The sequence below is a fragment of the Mauremys mutica genome, chromosome 5 (genome assembly GCF_020497125.1).
Source record: "Mauremys mutica isolate MM-2020 ecotype Southern chromosome 5, ASM2049712v1, whole genome shotgun sequence".
In the NCBI taxonomy this organism is placed as follows: domain Eukaryota; kingdom Metazoa; phylum Chordata; order Testudines; family Geoemydidae; genus Mauremys; species Mauremys mutica.
Window position 1 is genome coordinate 124,290,701 of NC_059076.1, and position 22,450 is coordinate 124,313,150.

The following is a 22,450-nucleotide window of genomic DNA, read 5'->3' on the forward strand; positions in this document are numbered from 1 at the left end:
CCCAGGCACCCTAACTCCAGACTGTCCACACTGGCAAGGCACTTAGAGCACTTGGACTCTGCAGCTGGAGCACTCCTGGTAATCCACCTTCATGAGAAGCATAACGCTTGTTGCGCCTCAGCTGAAATGCCCCAGTGTCAGTGTGAACGAGGTGTTGCATTATTGCGCTTTGATCAGCCTTTGGAAATGTCCCATAATCCCCTTAAGTCAAGTGGCCACTCTTGCCATTGTTTTGGAATCGGCTGTAGGAATGCGGATATACCCTTTCAAAGCTGTTTCTGACAGCCGGCATGCTTATCTGCTCTAGGACAAAGCAAGCCATTAGTGTGGAATGTTGCTTGCTGTGAGTGTGTGAGAGAGAGGCAGGGGGAGGGGGATCTGAACTTACAAGACAACATGCTGACACACTCTCAGCACCCCACAAACCCATGCTCTCTCCCCCCACATACACACAACACACTCCCTGTCACGCTTCACCCCACCTCCTGCATTTGAAAAGCACGATGCAGCCACTTCAGTGCTGGGATAGCTACGACAATGCACTGCTCTTTGTGGCATTGCAAGAGCTGCTAATGTGGCCACGCCAGTGTGCTTGCAGCTGTCAGTGTGGACAGACTGCAGCGCTTTCCCTACTGCGCTCTCCGAAGGCTGGTTTAACTCAAAGCGCTCTACATCTGCAAGTGTAGCCATATCCTAAGATGTATTTCATTAGGCACTGCCAACTTGACAACATTTAACTTGTCTAAGTAATTCTTATCTTACTGTGTTGCCCTAAGTTTTATTTACTGCATGCTAATCAACCCTGCTACGAAGATAGAATTATTAATTTTCTCATGAGCTTTTTCATGGTGCTCACCACTACAGAATCTGAGTGTAAGATGAGGGTGTATTATTATCCTCATTTTACAGATGGAGAGCTGAGGCACAGGGAGTTAGGTATAAACCTACAAAGTGGGGTGGACTAGTGTTCCCTAATTTGGCTTATTATGCATCATTAAAAGACATGATCAGATGGCTTAACAATAAATCATCCAAACCCTTGGTAAAACTCAAACAAGACTGGAGCCCAAATATAGCTATGCATAGTAATTGTTGGGTTAAAGAGAAATTTAAGTAACCAAAAATAAAGTCACCCATTCATCCAGGCCACCTCATAGACTCATAGACTTTAAGGTCAGAAGGGACCATTATGATCATCTAGTCTGACCTTCTGCACAAAGCAGACCACAGAATCTTACCCATCCACTTCTATAACAAACCCCTAACCTATGTCTGAGTTATTGAAGTCTTCAAATTGTGGTTTGAAGACCTCAAGCTGCAGAGAATCCTCCAGCAAGTGACCCATGACCCACCTTAGCAGCTTTGGACAATTTTTTTTAAATTCCTGTTACCAAGGCCCTCTCTGTTAGCTACTTTCATTAATAATCAAACATTTATTGTTAGGAACTGTCAGAGTAACTATATGTTGTGGGCAAGAGCTGAGATGACTCGATTTGGACAGCTGTTCCTGATTTGAAATTGTACAAGAGATATGTAGTAATGTAAATACTATAAAGATCCTATATTTTCAGTATTTACAAGTCAAGCATTTTATTGTAAAATCTGGAGAGAAGGCAGTTCTATCTAGACCTTTAACCACATTTGAGTTGCAGACGCAGGAGCAAGCTGGAACAAAAGGTTTAATTTTTAAGATGTATACAATTTTGACTGAAAAAGATGTTGATAAGAAAACAACCCAGATTAAAAGATGGAAGAGGTATCTGGACAAATAAATTGATCAGGATGAGTAGGTCTCATGTAGGAAAGGGGATATACATCTTCCATTTCTGTTGCTCATAAAGAATTTTTTCATAAATTATTGTACAGATGGCACGTGACTCCAGTTAAGATCCATCATAGTTTTTCGCTTCTAGGGAGGAGCTCTGCTTCATGGATTGCAGGGAAAGGCACATGAGGTGGTTGAGTTCAGGAATTACAATGTTTTGGGAGGAAATAATTGAAGAGATTCATCTTGTGACAAAATGCCGGCTTCCTAGAGATTCCCTGACTTGCTTACTTAATGCTCCACTAAAGGGTCCACATTTTAAGCAGAATGACAAATTAATTTTTTTACTGTTAGTAGCTGGACATTGTATTGCACATTACTGGAAAAATATGACGACGCCTATGGAATTGTGGTGTAGTAAAATATGGACTATCATTTAAATGAAAAAGCTTTCACTCCAAGTATGTGCACAAGAAAATTGCCAAAAAGAGGATATAGAATTTGGTCATCCTTTTTACTGTAGTCAGAGGAGGAGGGCTCCCCAGAAAGCACAGGTTCTCTGAATATTAACCTGATCCTGAATAAGTAATGTACAATGTTAACATTCTATTGTGACTTTGCCTTAATAAACAGTTTTTTTAAAAAGTATCCCTGATTATGGGTACTCAATTTGAGACACTTGTGGCCTGATTTTTTCCAGAGTATGTAGCATTATGTAGCACATTATATGTTCGAAGTACAGCTCCCATTGGCTTCAGTTGCAGCTGTGAATGCTCAGCATGTCTGCAAATCCAGCCGCAGGATCTCAAGTCAGACACCTAGAAAATAAACTATGCACAATTAGTGACCACCTGATAAAAAGTTTGGTTTAAGTGACTTTTCCAGTGTAGGAGCCCTTCAGCCCCATCTCCATTTCATCCCCCCAACACTCCCAGGCCCTTTCCCAGCCATTCCCAATTCCTCCTCCTTGTCATAGTCCCGTCCCTTACCCAGTTAGTTCTAATTCTGTCCCTCCGAGCCTCATCCAATCTGCTTCTCTCCTCTTCAGCTTCTAGTCACACCCCCTACTGACTTTTTCTGTCCTCACTGATTCCCAGTGGTGGTCTCCCTCCCTAAACTCCTTATCTACTCTCTGCAGGAAGGGTGGCCAGCATGTCCCTCAGCCCGCGCTGCTTCCTGCAGCCCCCATTGGCCTGGAGCAGTGAACCATGGCCAGTGGGAGCCGCGATTGGCCAAACCTGCGGACACGGCAGGTAAACAAACTGGCCCAGCCCGCCAGGGGCTTTCCCTGAACAAGCGGTGGCCCTAGTTTGAGAACCACTGTTGTAGGAGATCAGACTAGATGATCTTATGGTCCTTTCTGGCCTCAAAATCTGACTCCTCGAACCCCCCACCTCAGCTCTGAACCTCCCCACACCCAGCCTCTTTGCCCAACCTTTTTCTTTGATTGGCCTCTGTAATTTTTTACCCTTCACAACTTTTTGTTAGAGACTCTGAACAGGCCTAGTGCTGAAATGGGTGAAGTCTGAAATTTGCAATCTGGTATGGAAATGGGCCTCAATGAGGAGAGGTGTATTTATTCAGGAGGAAATTGGGTTTTGTTTTCCAAATTTTTTTAGAATTTAAAAATCACAATGCCCATACATAATACAGTTTTTGACTAGACTCATTAAATGTATTATGAAGTAAAAATGTGCTCTCATGCATTCATCTGTAGTTTAAGCATGCATTAACTTTTTTTATCCCTGCTAGGTGTGCAATTTTGAAGTGTTAGAAACAAGTACTATTCCTATAGACTTAAAGGATGGTTGGGATTCTGAGTGGTGTTTCAGCTATGGACTATCTATTGCTATATTACTTGTTGCCATAAATGGAGGTGAGGATTGTTTAGATCAGTGGACAGGTCTGTTACTGTTAGATTTGTTTGTGATATGTCTTAAACTATATTTTGAATTTTGTAATTGCTTTCTTCTCATTACAGAATGTTTTAATGTACGCTGGGATAATTTTCTGGTATTTGTGGATTCTGGTGACTTCTGTGACTTTTTGGTTTGGTAATATTTCACTAACAGATCCAATTTGTTTGGTTAAAAGAATAATATAATTTATTTTATTTCTTTTCCATTATTTTTTAAAAAGGAAAATGGTAAATGGAAAATGGTAAATGCCATTCAAAGAACTGTTAAGACACTCAACTGTGTCTGTCTGTCTGTCTGTCTCTCTAGCAATACCAGATACACATCTGGAATCTTGTAAAATGTGGGACATCCTTGAACGATACGATATACTCTCAGTATGTCAGTTGTGCTCCCTCAAGACATCTTACTATAAAAACATTTTGCTGTTTAATACAGTTAAATATTTAGCATCCTACAATACATTCATACTTGGTCTGTTTTTACAGAAAGTAAGTTGTACGGTAGATATATATACTGTTATTGTCCAACTATACTGAAAGAAAGACATGAGACAGTTAATATGGTTTTAATCAGACTGCAACTTTATTAGTAGATGTCTGGGACTACGTAGCAGATAAGTGTATAGTGCAGGTAACTCCAGGATAATTCAATATCTACTTGAGGGCTTCTGTCAGCCGCCCTCTTTTTCCATCCAGTTCCCTCAGCCAACCCATTGCTAGGACTTTACCACTCCCTCCCCCAAACGAGGGTTAAGGTGGGCTATAAGGAAAGGGGGGTTGTCTCCCTGCTGTGTTTAAGTCCTTTACCACGTCATTTCTCTGGTCACTGAGTTTACTCCCTAAGGGAGCACCTGCACTGGACATCTGTCCCACACCTACATAATGAGTTGTGACAGCATAGCCTAACTCCCATCCCTACTCACCATAACAAAGCCCCCCATGAGCCCACTGTGGGGAAGGTGGGAAAAAAACCTACTCCACCTAGGCCAATCTGGTGATGAGGGGAAAAATTCCTTCCCAGCCCCCTAGAAAGGAGCAGCTAGCGCGATGCCCACAGCAGATCCTGACCAAACCTGGTATTTTGCCACCTCAAGGGAAGGGAGAGTGGGTGCTGCTGCACCTCATCTGGGGAAAAGGGGCTTCATTTGCTGGGCTTGGCCCTTTTGAACTCCCCAGCCCTTCTGGTCCCTGGGGATGAGTCAGCATTGCCACACTGACCCATTCCCCCTTTTGCAGCAGCTTCTGAGACTCTCCCACCCCTCACCTGTAAAGCGCTATTTCCCTTCCCCTGGCAAGCTGGACATTTCTACCGCCCCCATCCTCCACTTAAGGTGTAGTGCAGTCAACTTTCTAATTAGACGTTTAGGTGGATAATATTCTGAACTCAAAATTTTAAACTGATTTTTCTTAAATTTCATCAATGTTTTAAATAAAATACATCCAGTAGTCAGAGGAAGTAATATTTTTGCATTTATTGAAATAATTTGAGAGCAGGCTAATACAAAAAATACAAAACAGCTATGCTGCAACATAATAGACAGTAAAGCAAGGGATGATTTTAAAATATCCAGTTACTATAAGGCCTGGTCTACACTAGGACTTTAAATCGAATTTAGCAGCGTTAATTCGAACTAACCGCTCAACCGTCCACACCAGGAAGCCATTTAATTCGAACTAGAGGGCTCTTTAGTTCGAATTCGGTACTCCACCCCGACAGGTGGAATAAAGCTAAATTCGCACTTGCTAGCTCGAATTAGGCTAGGTGTGGATGCAAATCGAACTTAGTAGCTCCGGGAGCTATCCCACAGTGCACCACTCTGTTGACGCTCTGGACAGCAGTCCAAGCTTGGATTCTCTGACCAGCCACACAGGAAATGACCCGGGAAAATTTGAATTCCTTTTCCTGTCTGGGCACTTTGAATCTGACGTCCTGGCTGGACATCGGGGCGAGCTCCGCAGCACCTGCAACGATGCAGAGCTCTCCAGCAGAGGAGTCCGGCCAATCCAAGAATAGAAAGAGGTCCCCAGCATGGACAGACCGGGAAGTCCTGGATCTGATCGGTGTGTGGGGCGAGGAGTCTGTGCTGTCGGAGCTGCGCTCCAACAAGCGGAATGCAAAGACCTTCGAGAAGGTCTCCAAAGCAATGATAGAGAAAGGATACAGCCGGGATGCAATGCAGTGCCGCGTGAAAATCAAGGACCTGAGACAAGGCTACCAAAAAGTCAGAGCGGCAAACGGACGCTCCGGAGCCCAGCCCCAGACATGCCGCTTCTACGAGGCACTGCATGCCATTCTAGGTGGGTCTGCCACCACTGCCCCACCAGTGACCGTGGACTCAGTGGATGGCATAGTGAACCTGGACAGTTCCTCCTCGATGTTCGCCGATGAGGAAGATGAGGAAGGGTCTGTGGAGGACGGCGCAGGCGACAGCGAACACAATACCGCTTTCCCTGACAGCCAGGATCTCTTCATCACCCTCACAGAGATCCCCTACCAACCCTCCCCGGCCGTTAACCCGGACTCTGAATCAGGGGAAGGATCAGGCGGTAAGTGCTATAAACATGTAAACATTTATTTTTTATAAAACAGGTATAAAAAAATAGAAATACTATATATAAAATTTTCAATGAAAAACTATATGAAAAGTAGGTCCACACATATAGGGATTGAACAATAATCCTCCAGGGACAATTCAACAAAGGTCTCATAGAGGTCCTCGAAAAGCCTCCGCAGGAGGTTCCTGGGGAGAGGTGCCTTGTTGGGTGCTCCGTGGAAGCACACTCTTCCGCGCCAGGACATCCTTATGTAGATGGGAATCATCAGCTCCACAAGCATGGCCGCATGTGGTCCTGGTCTCTGCAGGGCTTCCCTTAGCATCCGCTCTTTGTGACTCCGAGGGACCCGCATCAGGGTGATCTCGTTCATGAAATGCTGCATCTAATTAGGGCAATTAGTGTATTGTTACTGTTGTGAATGGTTGACTTTTACTTTGAATAACAATGACCCTCGCTTAACAGCCACGTGTTGTAGGCCACATAGGAAAAGCATACATTGATCTTTCCCGTGCACTGGCGGGAGTGGCTGGAAAAGGGTCAGAGTATATGATTTCCAGATTGCCTTTAGCGGGAGGGCACAGCTATCCATTAACTGATAAGCAGAATGTACTGTAAGGCTTACCAGGACTGTCTGCTAGACGGATTCAGCTGTCTCTCCCCACTTGTCCGCTCTCCTGTGCAATGCCGCAGCCAATGAGAGCGTATTCCAAAATCTCGAACTTGTCCTGAGATCTCATGAGACTTGTTGCCCTGTATGGTCTTGTTCAGAGAAACTGACTAGACTGTGTTCACTGTTCGCAAACATGTATCTGTTCAAGGAAATCACTTACTTTTCCCATCACACAGCTTCGGCTCTTTCCCGGACTGCCCCGGCATCCCCCTCGCAGAGGCTGGCGCAGATTAGGCGGCGAAAGAAAAAGACTAGGGACGAGATGTTCGTGGAACTGATGGCCTGCTCCAGAGCCGAGGCGGCAGAGCAGAGACAGTGGAGGGAGACCCTATGTCAACAGCATCGCACACACATCGAACGGGAGGATAGGTGGCGGCAGGAAGACCAGCAGGCGACTCAAACGCTGCTTGGGCTAATGAGGGAGCAAACGGACACGCTCCGGCGCCTTGTTGATGTTCTGCAGGACCGCAGGCAGGAGGACAGAGCCCCCCTGCAGTGTATCTGCAACCGCCCTCCCCCGCCAAGAAGTCCTGCCCCCCCCTCACCCAAAAGTACAAGACGGAGGGGCGGTAGGGGCCGTGAGAACTGTCACTGCACCACTGCATAGCGCTAATGTACCACACACCTCTCACGCTATAAATTTGTAGAAGTCCTTCCCTTACAGGCTCACCCAGTCCCAAATCCAAGTTTCATCCCCCCACTGTGTATTAGATTATTAAAAGCTGTTTGCTGTTATTCACTGTTTCGGTCACGTCTTTCGTGTCAGAGGATTTTTTTGTGTATGAGGGGGGGAGGGGATTTATAATTGCACGGTATAGCCTACATTACCAGGGTACAGACTTGGGGGCATGATCAACTGCAGGGCACACACACATTGCAGTCAGTAGGCACCAGGGTCACTCTGTGTGGTGTATGCTGCCCCAGGTCATTCTGTGGTGTGTATGCTTGTCCAGGGTCCTAGCGCCTGCCACCCCCTTAATGTTAAGGCATGCTGCCCTTACCATGCACTTCCACCGTAGCACCGAGCCTCTCCGCTGCCCTGAGCCCCAACAAGAGCCCTCATCCACGGACAGATACTCACCCTTCCCCCACACCCCTCACCCCTTCCTACGCCCAAACCCGCAGCCCACTGCCGTCATCCAAACCCCTATCCAAAGAAGGCACCACTCGCCCCTTCCTGCAAACCCACCCCTTCCTGCAAACCCTCCCCTTCATGCACAACCACTTGCAACCGTCCCCCACCCCAGAGACCTATGTAGGAGCAGGAGGATGTCATTCCTCTATGGAACAAGCGGTCTGTACATCAGTGCACACCGTGCCCAGCACAGTATGCGTCCATGTTTCAACACCTGAACAGAAATGCAAAGTAAAACAAAGATTTATTAATAATGAGTGTTACAATTAATTTGCTTTAAAACGTGCTTTGGAAGTGGGGGAAACTTGGAGAACGGGGTATGTAACCGCAGATTGAAATCGACACATACAGACACAGGCCCAGGGTCAGTTTCTCTTGAAAGCAAGTGGAGAGTCATAGGTTACCCTGCTCTCTGAGGAAACTTGCTTTCAAAGCCTCCCGGATACACAGCGCTTCCCGCTGGGATATTCTCTCGGCACGGGTGTCTGGCTGAGCGTAAACTGCAGCCAGGCGATTTGCCTCAACCTCGCATCCGGACAAAAAGGTCTCACCCTTGCTCTCACAGAGATTGTGTAGCACACAGCAAGCAGCAATAACTACGGGGATATTCTTTTCGCTGATGTCCGAGTGAGTCAGTAAGCTCCGCCATCTCCCCTTGAGACGTCCGAAAGCACACTCCACCACCATTCTGCACTTGCTCAGCCGGTAGTTGAAGAGTTCCTTCTCTCTGTCCAAGGCGCCTGTATAGGGCTTCATGAGCCAGGGCATTAGCGGGTAGATTTGCCCACGCCAAAGTGGTTCGCTACTGACCGGTAGCTGTCTGGCGTTGCAAGTTTCCAGAGGGCTATGGCCACTCGCTTCTGCACACTCAGGGCTGCTCGCATCCGGGTGTCCTGGCGCTTCAGGGCAGGGGACAGCAAGTCACAGAGTTCAAGGAAAGTGCCCTTACGCATCCTGAAGTTTCGCAGCCACTGTGATTCATCCCAGACCTGCAGCACTATGCGGTCCCACCAGTCCGTGCTTGTTTCCCGGGCCCAGAATCGCCGTTCCACACCATGAACTTGACCCATTGCCACCATGATCTCCACGGCGCGGCGTACCCTGCTTTGTGAGAGGTCTGCGCCACTCTGTGAATTCCTGTCCTCACCGCGCTGCCGGAGCCTCCTCGCCCGATTTCTCAGCAGCTGACTGTGGAAGAGGTGGACGATAAGGTGCGAGGAGTTGACAACGGCCATAAGTGCAGCGATGATCGCAGCGGGCTTCATGCTCGCAGTGCTGTGGCGTCTGCGCTGTAACCGACCAGAGAAGGGCGCGAACAGATTTCCCGCCGGCGCTTTCAGGGAGGGAGGGCGTGATTGACGGTTCAATGACAACAGTTACCCAAAAGCACCCTCGACACATTTTTCCCCCAGGAGGCATTGGGAGCTCTACCCAGCATTCCAATGGGCAGCGGGGACTGCGGGAACTGTGGGATAGCTTCCCACAGTGCACCGCTTCCAAAGTCGACGCCAGCCCCGTTACTGTGGACTCAGAAATTCGAATTAGTGTATTTACTGTGGATACACAAATTCGACTTCATAAGGTCGAATCCACAAATTCGACTTAAGTAGATTTGAAATAGTCTTGTAGTGTAGACAAGGCCTAACTGTAAGTGATTCTCAGAGAAACAAAATGGGAGATAGTTCAAAGGTATATCTGTCTCTGAATTAAATAAAAAATACCTTTTTAAATGGGTACAGATAAAGGTATTCAAATACATGCCTTACAGAGAAAACAACTCTACATTTAAGGATGTGTATATGTTATACTTTCTGAGAAATTGAGCAGTATGTGATTATGTCATTAGACTATATTATTATGCATACTATTTGCACATGGGGGCAAAGATAGGATAAGTTTAGGTAAACAAACAGAATATTTGTATTTCCTGACTTCTACAACCAATTTAGGTTAATTTCTGTTAACCATTTTTTTTCACAAGGAATATATTATTCACCTGTGATTAAACACATGAGGCAAGGTAAAACACAAAAAAAGTTATGTTTTAACAGTGGAAAAGAAATTGTTAGTTTTGTTAAATTAGCTCTTAAAGCATTGAAGAATCTGGAGTATGGATATTAGTCGAGACAAATACTAAAATGCTGACCTTTCTCTTACCATCATTATGAGGGCATGTTTTATGAAAATGCAACACTGCAAGTTGCTGCCAGCAGTTTGTCTGAAATCTAATTGTGTCATGCTTCCAACAAAAGCATTGCTGTACAGCCACATGACTGCGGCATCCATAAATAATCACATAATCTCTCTGCTAGAGGGCCTGCATTAGACTCACAGCAGAGTCTGTATTCAAGGCTTAACTGCTCTTTTATTCAGAAGAAGACAGTAGGGACTAAATGCACCTTACATTAACCATGCATTTTATCAGCCAGACAAAGTAGTGAAAAGTGAATTGCAGTACTTCTGCATTTAATTGAAATTCAGTAGAAATTGTACACACATGTAATAACTCAAATGAAAACCAACAAACTAGATGTTGCTTTTTAGATAGGGCCTCTTAAAATTAAGCATATGTCCAATTATCAATCATGAAGAAATGTAACTGAAACATGGCACAGATAATTATTTCCATTTGGTTTTTAATGTTTTTACCAGTCGTTTTAAAAGAATACCTGAAACTAGCACTAATCTCCACACTCAACCAGTGGCCAATGGCAGCAAACAGGAAGATGTTCAGGAAAGTATAGGTAGGCCAGTCAGGAACAGGACTGTAATCCAGGCCGCATAAAGGACTGCAGATGTTTGGGAGGTATTTTTCTGTTTTCCTGCACTTGGAAAGCATTAGCTACTTTCTAGAGAAAGAAAGAGGATTTTATAGTGTCATTTGGCAGGTGTTTCATATGTGTGCTTGTATTTCTCCAATTAGAACATTATGGAATTCATACGTGGATTCACATACCTTATTTTCTTCTTTAGGGCTTTTAAATGACGCACTTAGTATATTGTTAGTAGGGCTGACCAAAATGTGGAATTTCTGTTCTATGAGAAATTTTGGCATTTTGAAATTTATTGCAAATCAGAAGTCTCCCTAAAAATTAGTTTAGGAAACACTGACACATAATTTTTCTGAAAGGAAGTATGCTTCCTGGACTAGCATAGCACACATGAAACTGACAAGAGAATCAATTTCATCTAGCAGCTGCTAGGTTTCCAGGGTCTGTGGCTCCTGGGCCCCTGGCTGGGGACTTCAGGGCTTTCAGACTCCTGGGCCAGCTGGCTATTTGGGCAGACTAACTCCTAAGTGGCCAACATGGAGAGCCAGCTAGTCTGGGAATCTGGAACTCCTGAGGTTTCTGGTCAGGAGTATATTCTACATTGCAAGGCTGCCTCCAAAACCTTGGATCCTGGAAGTCCATCCCAGGACCTCCAGGCTCCTAGCTTTGAGCCCAGAAGCCCTGAGGACACCCAGAATTTTCAGGATCCCTTCTGTGGAGCTTGGAGCCATGGTTCTCAGGCCTTCTAGGCTCTCTTCCTGCAGAGCCAGGAGTCAAGCCTCAGTTACAGTCAGGGCTTCTGCAGAGCCAGAAGTTTGGAAGTCCCAAAAGCCTCATCAAGCCAGATGTTTCAGTTCTTCCTGGCTGCACAGCAGCAATGCAGGAAACCCTCAGAGTCTGGCATGGTGGGGCTCCCATGGAGTGGTGGACCCAAGAAGTCTGGGTCCCCAGCCCTATGACGGGCTCCCTGGGAGCCGCGGACCTTGGAAATCTGGGAGACAGGGTTCCTCTGCAACGGTGCCTGTGATTTGATGAACGGTCATTGAACCCAACCTGCTTTCATAAGAAATTTTGAGTTCAATGAACTGGCATTTTCAAACCAGCTCTAATTGTTTGTCCTTCCTTGTCATAGATAGTCTTTGCTGATAAAGAGATTCAGAGAGTTCTTTCTCAATAGATGTGTATGCTTTGAGCAGTACAGCATATGGATGGATCTACTGTCTTCAATAGATGGTGATATATTTAGTTCTTGCATGTTGGGAAGCCAATAGAGGTTGGAGGCTGTGACCACAGCACATGTCTTTACGGGGACTGGGGAGCGGAACCAAGGAGGTGTTGGGTGGTAGGAGCCAGACTGATTGCATGAGGGAAGCATGTCACAGCCCCACTTTTATACCATAGAACCTCAACAAGGTACTGACTTCGGTTAGTAGGTTATGTCTGGATGGTTTATGTAGATTTTGTTGTTGTTTAATTATCAGTAATTGTTTTCAACATCTAGTATGCCATTAACAAATTAACAGAAGTGTCTGTAAACCGTCTCATTGTCTGAATCGTTGAGCCACTGTTAATAGATTAATATGGATCTTTTATCCATCACATTAAACACTGTGTGGGGCATGTAGTAATTGGTCTTTAAACTGAAGGTACTGGGCCAAATTCTGCTCAGTTACTCCTGAGTCTCACCAAAAATCAGGATATACATCCTTGAATGGGTGATTCAAATGAGAATGTACTTTGGTCATTTCATGCTCCCATAATTTGAAATCCATTTAAAGCTTAGATTCTGCAGAAGTTGATGACATTTTCCTATGAAAGCGTCTTACTGAATGTGGGCATGTTGGTTTTAAATCCTGCTTTAAGCCTTCATTTTTCAGACTAGCTGGCTAATTTACCTTGTTGTCTTTTAAATGTTTTTGCAGCACTTGCTGACGTCAGTATGAACTTTTAGTAAAAGTGAGTAATGGATATAATCCCATATAGAATATGTACCTGCTGTGAGATGTCCTTTTTACTCAGTTCAAACACTATGATGATAACCAAGCATTAACTATAACAAGTGTTTATTAGCGGTAAAAATTTGGAAACAATGGATACAGATCCTTAATGGTGCCATCCTTCAGATCCTTCCTAAAGATCTATCTATTCTGTGATGCCTACAGGAAACCTGTTAACCAATGATGACTAGGTGGAACTGCACTTGGGGATAGAACCGTCAAATTGTGCAAAGCTAACATACGTACAATTGTTCTCACTCCTTTTGTTTGTTGTTCTCGTTTCAATTTAGATTGTAATCTTTTCAGTGCAGGGGGTCAGTGTTTGTACAATGCCTAGCATAATGGAATACTGATAATGATCGTTGTCTTTTGGATGTTAATGCAATACAACTATTACCATTCCTTATTTTTTGTAAAATATTTGGAGAGCCTTAGACAGAAGGGGCTACAGAAATAGAGTATTGTTTTAGTTTTGTTCATATTAAAATTTGGTACTGCACAATTAGAAACACATTTGGGCAACATACCCTGAATAAAACCAAAAAGCAGTTACAGATATCAGAAAACTTTAGATTAGGCACAGAGACCAGAATATAAATATTTAGATTAGTTTTATTTGAATATTTCTCTGTATCATATGAAGTAGCCTTTGCATGTCACTTATTTTTGTTTTTTCCTTAAGACAGTGGCCTATTAAAATCCACAGAACGCTATGGCTGCTAATCCTTCAAAGTTATCCAAAGAATTAAAATGTTGAGTTTCTTCCTCCCTCTTATTAAGTCTGGCTCCAAAATGACTGTTTAATGTTTAACCTCAGCATTAGCTAAATAATAAAACTGCACTTTCTCAAGTGCTGTCAAACTTAAAAGATGCTTGTTCCCCAGGCTATAGGAAGATGGAGATCATAGTAGAGGTGATTCAGTAAGTAGGAGATGATGAATGTGTTGGGATGGTAGCAACTAGTCTTGATCCAGAGCACTCCCTACTAATTTAGAGTACATAATACTGTTCTGAACCTTATGTAACAACTTTCACCCAAGAATCTCAGATTGTTTTACAAACATTTACTAACAAATTAATTTTCACAACACCCCTTTGTATTACTGAATATTAGTTCTATTTTACACATGAGAAATGCAGAGCTTATGGCCCTGTCCCTGCCATTGCTCATGTGCTTAACGTTTTGCATATGGGTCACAGTGGACAACTTGTGTGTAAAGCGAAGCATGTGGTTACAGAATCAGGGCCTAAGGGCTCAGATCCTCAAAGGTATTTGAGTGCCTAATTCCCATTGATTTCAGTGACAGTTAGGAGCCTAAATACCTTTGAGGATCTGGGTCTAAAAAGAGCCCCAAACGAGTCACACGGGAAGTCAGTGGCATAGTTGGGAACAGTACCTAGAATGTGAGTTACAGTTCTGGGTTCTAACCATCAGCTACATGCTGCTCAGTAGTTTTTGCCAGCTTTGGGGCTGAAGCTATTGAGTTTCCTTACCACTCACTAGAGACAAGAGGGAGGGTAGAATTAAATGGGGTGGGAGAAGTAAGTTATATATTTGACCATATTTGTTGTTGGCTCATTCTGTTGATTTTTTAAAATTTGTTTGTTTTTTAAGTATCATTTCTGTCTTGTATGTCTCAACTTTTGACTGAAAGAATGGGTTTTTTAAAAAAACATTTAAGAACTGAAGTACTTACTCAATGGAATAGAATTGGTTAGATTCTTACCTATGAGAAAGCAAACATCACACAACATTTTACAGAGAAAACCATCCTGAGTCACAAATTTGAACTGCAAGAGTTGAGAAGGATGCAACTTCTGTTTTTTGCTTGGGGGCCTTCTAGTTTCTCTTTCTTCTTTCTTTTCTCCTGTTGTATTTAATCAACATAGTTTTCAACGTAATGCTCTTTCTTATCATGGTGCCTCAGTAAAATGTCACCAAACCAGTAATGCTAAAGATGACAATGTGCATCACAGCAGTAGCCTAAAAATTTACCTGGAATTACTGGCTGTTCCTCTAATGCTCCCAAACAGAGTACCTTAGTTTGAATTTTAAAATAAATAATGAGATATATAATTTGATACAGAAAACAGCTTGATACAGAAATGTAATTAATTATCCACAGACAAGCATTGTGGTGGAACTGTAAATTAAAAATAAATGCAGTAGTAATTAGGAGGACTGCATTGGGTCTGGGAGTTCCATCTAAAGAGAGATCATATCCAGTAAGGCTAAAAGCAGTTTGATATAGTAATTGTGACCAAATTTGGGGTAAAGGGGCAAAGAACAGGAACATTTCACATCCTGTGTCTTAATTATGCAGATTCCTGTTTCTTCTAATTCATGCTGATTGATTATCTTGTCAGTTGGGAAGAGCCAATGAAAACTACAAAGATTTTTTGGTGCCAAAGTTTCACCCACTGTACCATTTCTCTTTTCTCCAATTTATACTCAGTCTTTAAGCATCACATATTTTCCTTATTCAGCAGCTCCACTTCTGCACAGAGTTTTCTGAAGGTAACATTGGGTAAATCCAAGGAAGAGGAAGCATCATCATGTTGCTCACTTTCATCATGAATCTTCTTCCCCATGTGACATGAACATTCCCTCAAGTCCAAATTAGTCAGAAAAGGATTTGGGGGTACAGTGGCTTGAATAAGGCTAAGCTCATGTACCCAGGAGCAGCTTGCCTTCAACCAGCACCTGATAGGAGAAATATGACACACATGAATTCATGCAAAAGACTCCTCTCCTATTGGTGTTCAAAACTGGTAGACTTGTGGCATGTTGCAAGGGTGCAGTTTACCTTCCTGTCATTGGATGTGGCTGGTGCTGCAGTCCCCCCCCTGCCCCCCATTAGCTGCATAGTTTAGTCCTCTGGATGAATGAAAAACTTCCCCCTTTGGGGTAGCCGAAAGAAAGATAAACTCTTTGATCTGCAGCTCCATCATCAGGATCTGGATGAAACGTCTTCCCTTTTTCTCAGGGGCTTTTGTGGGTCTCTTTGCCCAGCTCTTTTCAAGTTTCCTCCCTGACCTCTTTTGCAAGCTTCTTGCTTGAACCCTTACTTCTTAGAAAGATCAATACTTCTGCCTTCTCTAGTCTCCCTACTTCTGCCCTTCCCTTTGCAGAGAGACTCAGATCAAGTTCAGCCCTCTTCCTAGTGCCCCATAATGGAAAAACTAGGCATCTTTAGACCCAGCAGGCTTTGTTAGCATCCTTCAGTTCCCATGGTTCCTGGTCTAGATGTGCCAGATTCTCCGTTTTTGACAAAGACCATGCCACAGAAGTGAACCGAACTCTGAACCCTCTTCAAGGCCCAGCTCAATCTCTGATGGACATTAGAAAGGAAAGAAGGCTGATTATCATCTAGAAAATTGCAGCTGTGAGACTCCACTCCCCATCCCTTATATTCTTTGTTAGGTGCCTGACATGTTCTTTCTTCCTACACCTTGAAGCAGTCATGTTCTTTCTTCCTACACCTTGAAGCAGGTACTGAATACCATCAGGAAATCATCAGTTACACCAACATAATAATGTATGAGTGGTATTAAGTGCCTGGTACAAAAGAAAGGGGACTAGCTCCATAGTGCCTGGTGTTTCTTCAGGTAGGTCTTGACTAGACCCTATCTGACAGCACCTTCTATAGCAGGGGTTGGCAACCTTTCAGAAGTGGTGTGCCGAATCTTCATTTATTCACTCTGATTTAAGGTTTTGCGTGCCAGTAATACATTTTAACATTTTTAGAAGGTCTCTTTCTATAAGTCTACAACTATTGTATGTAAATTAAATAAGGTTTTTAAAATGTTTAAGAAGCTTCATTTAAAATTAAATTAAAATGCAGAGCCCCTCAGACTGGTGGCCAGGACCCGGGCATTGTGAGTGCCACTGAAAATGAGCTCGCGTGCTGCCTTCAGCACGCGTGCCATAGGTTGCCTACCCCTGTTCTATAGGATCACCGTTCAGCTCTTAAGGTGCATCTACACTGGAATAAAAGACCTGTGGCACGGCTGCAGTTGGCCTGGGTCAACTGATTCTAGCTCACAAGGCTGGGATGTGGGGCTAAAAATTGCTATGTAAACATTTGGGCTTAGGCTGGAGCCGCAGGTTCTGGACCCTCCACCCTTGTGGGGCCCCAGAGCTTGGGCTCAAGCCTGGGCCTGAACTTCTACACAGCAGTTTTACAGCCCCATAATCTAGTCCCCACGAGCCTGAGTCAGCTGATCTGGGCCAGCTACAGGTGTTTAATTGCTGTGTAGACATACCCTTAGCGCTCTAGGGGCTGGGGGAAAGACAACGTTAGTAGACACTATTACTTACTGTCAATTAATTTATTACGGCAGCTGTTTGATATAGTAGATTTGTGTCTCCACCATGTTTGCTTAATTTAAGTCAAAGGTGATTTGAGCAAAGTTCCTTTTAAGCCTTGAATTTCAGTTTCTGTTGAAAAGATCTCTTTTGAGATTTTTCTGTAGCAACCATTATGCTGTGCAGGTCAGTACAAGATTATTTGTTCTCTCATGTTCCTTTCTGTCTTTAGAACACAAGCTGTGTTTCTGTGCTGTTCTATAGTGAAAGCTATACTTCGGGTCTGATTTTTCAGAGGTAATGAGCAGGGATCCTAGAAATCCATTTGTTCTGGAAAATGCAGAATTTTCATTTTTACAGAGAATCTTTAATTTTTACATTTTGTGAAAAAATAAAAACGTATATTAACTATTAACTCAATTTTACTGAAAGTAAATAAACGTCATGTATTTAATGTGTGAAGCCTTCCCCTCTTGTGGTTGGGTTTTGAATATGCTTAAATTTACAGTGGAGGCCCATTTATCTGATCTCATTGGGACTGGGGCCAGATCAGATAGTCAAATATTTGAATAATCAGGAGAACTGGCAAAGAGCTTTCTATCCCTTATTTTAAGATGTGGGAGGGCAGGGGCTTCAGCTGTTAGCCCCAGGTGGTGGAGCTGACAGCCCAAGCCCCAGCTGCTGTTAGCCCTGAGCGACTGGTGGTTCAGTTAATACAGAGAGCCAGATAATGACGGCTCGGATAAACAGGGTTCTACTGTATATCAATAAAACATTGTATTCAACTGATGCCTATATAGTGAGTAGGGAAATTGAAGAGCAGCATTTCATTTTAATTGTAGAAAAATGTGGATTTTTTTATTGCAGAATTTTGGGGGGTTTGATAATGGAAAACTAGGATCCCAGGTAATGAGCACCTGCACTTACACAGTGTCTTCACTGGAAGTTATGGGAGTGCAGTATCAGGCTGTTGGTAACAATCAGTCTCTTCCTCTTCGTTTTCTTCCGTGTTTGCTAGGGAACACATTAGAAATGTGCAACTTATTTAGCCAGGAAACAGTATTTCAGTGGTTATTTCTAAAGAATCTATAAGAAAGGGCTTTAAGACTTTTGTCCCATGAGAAATTATCACAGGATGGAAAAAGGGTACCATGCCCTATCAGTAAATGGGGCTCACTTCCCTAGAGGGGTTGGTGGCCATTATGAGATAATGCTACTGTCCTGAGCATTCTAAAAAGCTGCCGCAGTGATTACCATTAAGTCATCATTTGGCAATAATTACTACACAGCAGTATGAGAGACCAAGATTTTCCCATGTACTTCAAATCAGAAGTAAGTGTGTTATCTTGCATACCAGTGTGTGATATCAGTCAGCAAATCGTGACTACTGTTAAGAGGAGTTTCATCCATGAGACAAAATTAGCAGATCTGAATTTGGCTGCACAATCATTAATATAGATTCCAAGGCCAGAATCTGTGATCATCTAGTTGTGATGCACAAGAGGTCAAGTGCCAGAACTTCCCTAAAATAATTCCTGTTTGCAGTAGAGCATATGTTTTAGAAAAACATCTAATCTTGATTTTAAAATGTCAGTGATGGAGAATTGACCATAAACCATGGTAAATTGTTCCAATGGTTAATTACCTTCACTGTTAAAAAAGTACACCTTATTTCTAGTCTGACTCTGTCTAGCTTCAACTTCTAACCATTGGATCTTGTCATAACTTTGTCTGCTGGATTGAAGAGCCCATTGTAAATATTTCTCAAGTAGGTACTTAGAGACTGTGATCAAGTCACCTCTTAATCGTCTCTTTGTGTAAGCTAACTAGATTGTGCTCCTTGAGTCTACTACTATAAGGAATGTTTTCTGATCCTTTAATCATATAAATATCCTGTCATATAATGATTCTCTGCTCACATACTCTTCACAGTTGTAATTTATACCACATACACATCATGGGCACATGAACTTCAGTCATCAGTGAGGAAATAATTCAGGATTTTTTTGGTTCAAAAATTCAGATTCCCCCTACATGAGCTAAACTATTTGGTTAAAGACTTACATCCACACATTATATATTTAGAGTACCAATTAGAAGCTATCACACTAGATTGCTGGCAGTCCTAATCCAGGGAAGCAAAAATTCACTTGGAAACTCAAATTCTGGGATTCTGAGCCATCCACCCAGAACTTGCCTGATTTGCAAGTTGAGTAAAGGGGGATTATGATTTGATAGTATTATTTTGGTTTTTGTTACATTTCCAAATTGACACGTTGAGAAGGATCTTGAATGGTGAAGAAAGAAAGAATGTGTTTTGTGTGTTTCCCTGAAAACAGAATTAGGGTACCCCCAGAATATAACTGATCTATTGCCCCCTCCCGGGCTTACCAAGGGATTCCCTCAAAACAAGTGAATTTTTAAATATCCCGTAACCGTTTTTCCCTGTGTGAGTAGAATATAAATATCCTCATAAAGATTTTCCCTTAAAACAGCCCACCTGTTCACCAATCTGTTCTCTTAAGGTATGGGTCTCCAGGGTAGTCAAGGAAATACTTGAAGGACACAGACACCACCTTCTCATAAATGATTGGTTGACACCAACAGTATTTGTTTCCAAAACAAGATACCTTGTTAGTAGAACCATGATCCCTAATACAATAGTAATCTAAAAACACAAATCCCTTCAGCAAGTTAAAGAGCATCCCAACTGCAATAACATATAGGTGAGAGGATTCTAAGTGGTTGCACCCTGTCACAGATGGCCAGTCTGTTACAGATTGCTGACAGTCCTTAAATTGTACTTTAAGTTTTTCATATATAAGTTACAATTAGCTCACACTCATGCAACTTTATTAATACACACATACTAATACTACTCTATACTATACAAGACTATAATTAAAACTGGCAGGCTTACTCTGGCCTGTTGGCTTTACTGTGTTATCTGCTGTAGCTACTGCTGGCACCGTCAGCTATCAGGTTCAGCTCTGCTCGGCACCGCTTCTCCATCCAAGGTCCGGTCCCTTCATCCGTCAGCAGCTCTTTGCTAGCGCTCTGTTTTCTGACCTTTATACTGTCCTTTCAGAACTTTCTAGACTAATTACCTCATCAGATCTTTATTGCACGTGCTGCACATGCTCAATACCAAACATTCTTGAACTCATGTCAACATTACCTCACATTTTTGAATGCATGCCAACATCACCTCATCTCTTGAACATGTGTCAACATTCCATGCATGCTCACTGCTGTTGTTTACCTCAGAGCTATGGTTTCCTCATCTGACCTCTCCCTTACTTTTGAACTGCACATGCCCAGAAATCTTTACCAGGCTATGCAATCTTTAGCCTACTTTTGACCATGTGACCTGTAGCTTCCAATAACGGTGTGACTCCGGCTTGTTCAGTCAGGAATGCAAAATGGAAACTGGGGAATTTCTCTGGTATCAGGTGGAGATGACACAAGAAATGTTTGTGTACATTGGTGGCTCAATGTGATGTGGAGATTAAGTTGCTGTAGAAATCAAGCTAGATTAGTGCCATCGAATCCCACACCCGAATTACAGGTTAAAATCATACACATGTATATACATATAACATTTTGAAATGTGCGTGTGGTTTAACATTTCGATAGTGACTAGTGTTTTTTGGTGTCTGAGTGTTTTTGGGTTCCCAGTTTGAGATACCTGAAAAGAAACTGATTTTCACAAGGGCTGAAGACCCCTTCCTTCCAATGTACAAATCAGTCCCCTTTAAAGGAGTCTCAAGTTTTATCTTGATGTACAATATAGGGACTCAAAATCACGAGTCATTTTTGAAAAAGTACTTGGGATGGGGGGGCAGAGAGAGAGAGAGAAAATGTTTAACAAATATTAAGTGTTTACTAGTAACCTTTTTCAATGTTTTTCTAGGTTAAGTTATGCTGTGTCCTTGGTTTCATATATAGGCTTGTGGCCAATCAACTTTAACGTTAGCCTGAAGTCTAGCACATGTGGCAAAATGGTATAGTGTACACAGAGATAGCAGGAGAAGCATGTTGCCGGTTTTTGTATCTTGAACTTGGAGTTCAGCCTAGGTTGGTGGTTCTTTGATTGAAAGATATTCTTTGACAGGAATATCATGTCTGTAAGCACATAGTTAAAAAGTCAAACGTAATTACTTAGTCCACAGTATTACTTGTGAAGACTACACTGGCAGAAGCCTACTTTTAAAAACAAAACACCTTATTAGTAACATAGGATGTACAGACATTTACATAAAAGGGGGGAAGGCATAAATAAGAGAAAGTGAGCCAAAGTGAAAATGAACAATAGAGCAAATAGGCAAGCAATGGAACAACCACTTTAAAAAAAAAAAAAAAAAAAGGGAACAAAAACTCAGTATTCAGGCAGGAAGTCATTTTAGGTTATATTACAAAAAGAGATGAAAGAAGAAAAACAGCATGAAACTATCAAGACATAAGCATATCACATTAGCCTCTTTGCATGTATGTAGTATCCCTTGCTTCCAACCTGGTTTTTGGTGCCACCCTCCCACTGCAGGATAGGGTTATGTACATTTTCAAAGCCTAGCACAATTGATTCTGTTATGACCAGGACCACTGTATGCTACTGTGATATAAATATTTAATAATATCCATTAAAGGTTTTATTATGGTCTTGTGGAGTGCATACACCATAGAAAAAGAGAAAAAAGTATTTCCTTGTTATATTTGTTTTAGGTAATGTTCAATTTCAACATGTTCACAATGTGTTAGATGCTCTCTCAAAATAGTGGTTAAGGTGGTGATTGACCATTTATTGGTAATAAAAGGTTGTTATCACAGTGTCTGCTTTTTAAAATATATTGTCTTTATACCAGCTATTGCCAATGACTATTCAAACTTGCCATTGGAAAGCTAGTTTCCTGGATGAGTTATGGCAGAAGTGGGGTCTTGCAAAATAATTGCCTTACGCATACAAGGCAGGTACGACATTCAAAGAGTTAAATGAAAGTTACATTTCAACTTTATAACCCCCAAATCTCTCCCCATTTATCAATTCAGAATCATTAGCCAATTCAAATATGTTGCTCTGATGCTTTATGTGAACTTTTCTGAGGGTAACCAACTAAACATTTCTTTGTGTGAATAAATCTGAAAATATATAATAAAATCTGTCATCTGACTGTTCATCCATATGTTGTGGAATGCTGAAGAACACTGGGGGACTTCTATTCCTTACAAATACAAGCATCTTTATTGTGCGTTGGAATTCTGGATATGGAACGTAATTAGCACTCATTTTGTTCAACAGATTACATTAAACTGATGGTATGCAAAATAGCAC

The 22,450-nt window shown here is 42.5% G+C and overlaps 1 protein-coding gene and 1 long non-coding RNA gene across 12 annotated transcripts in view; one reads left to right on the top strand and one right to left on the bottom strand.

Annotated features, from left to right (window-relative positions):
* The window catches only part of ZFYVE28 (zinc finger FYVE-type containing 28), a 299,046-nt gene that overhangs the window by 100,765 nt on the left and 175,831 nt on the right, over positions 1-22,450 (top strand). The window lies entirely within an intron of this gene.
* On the bottom strand, positions 13,274-20,201 carry LOC123371376. Its single transcript, XR_006579780.1, has 3 exons — positions 20,042-20,201; positions 18,049-18,135; positions 13,274-15,516 (listed from the first exon to the last, which is right to left on the bottom strand). It is a non-coding gene; the product is annotated as an uncharacterized LOC123371376 (long non-coding RNA).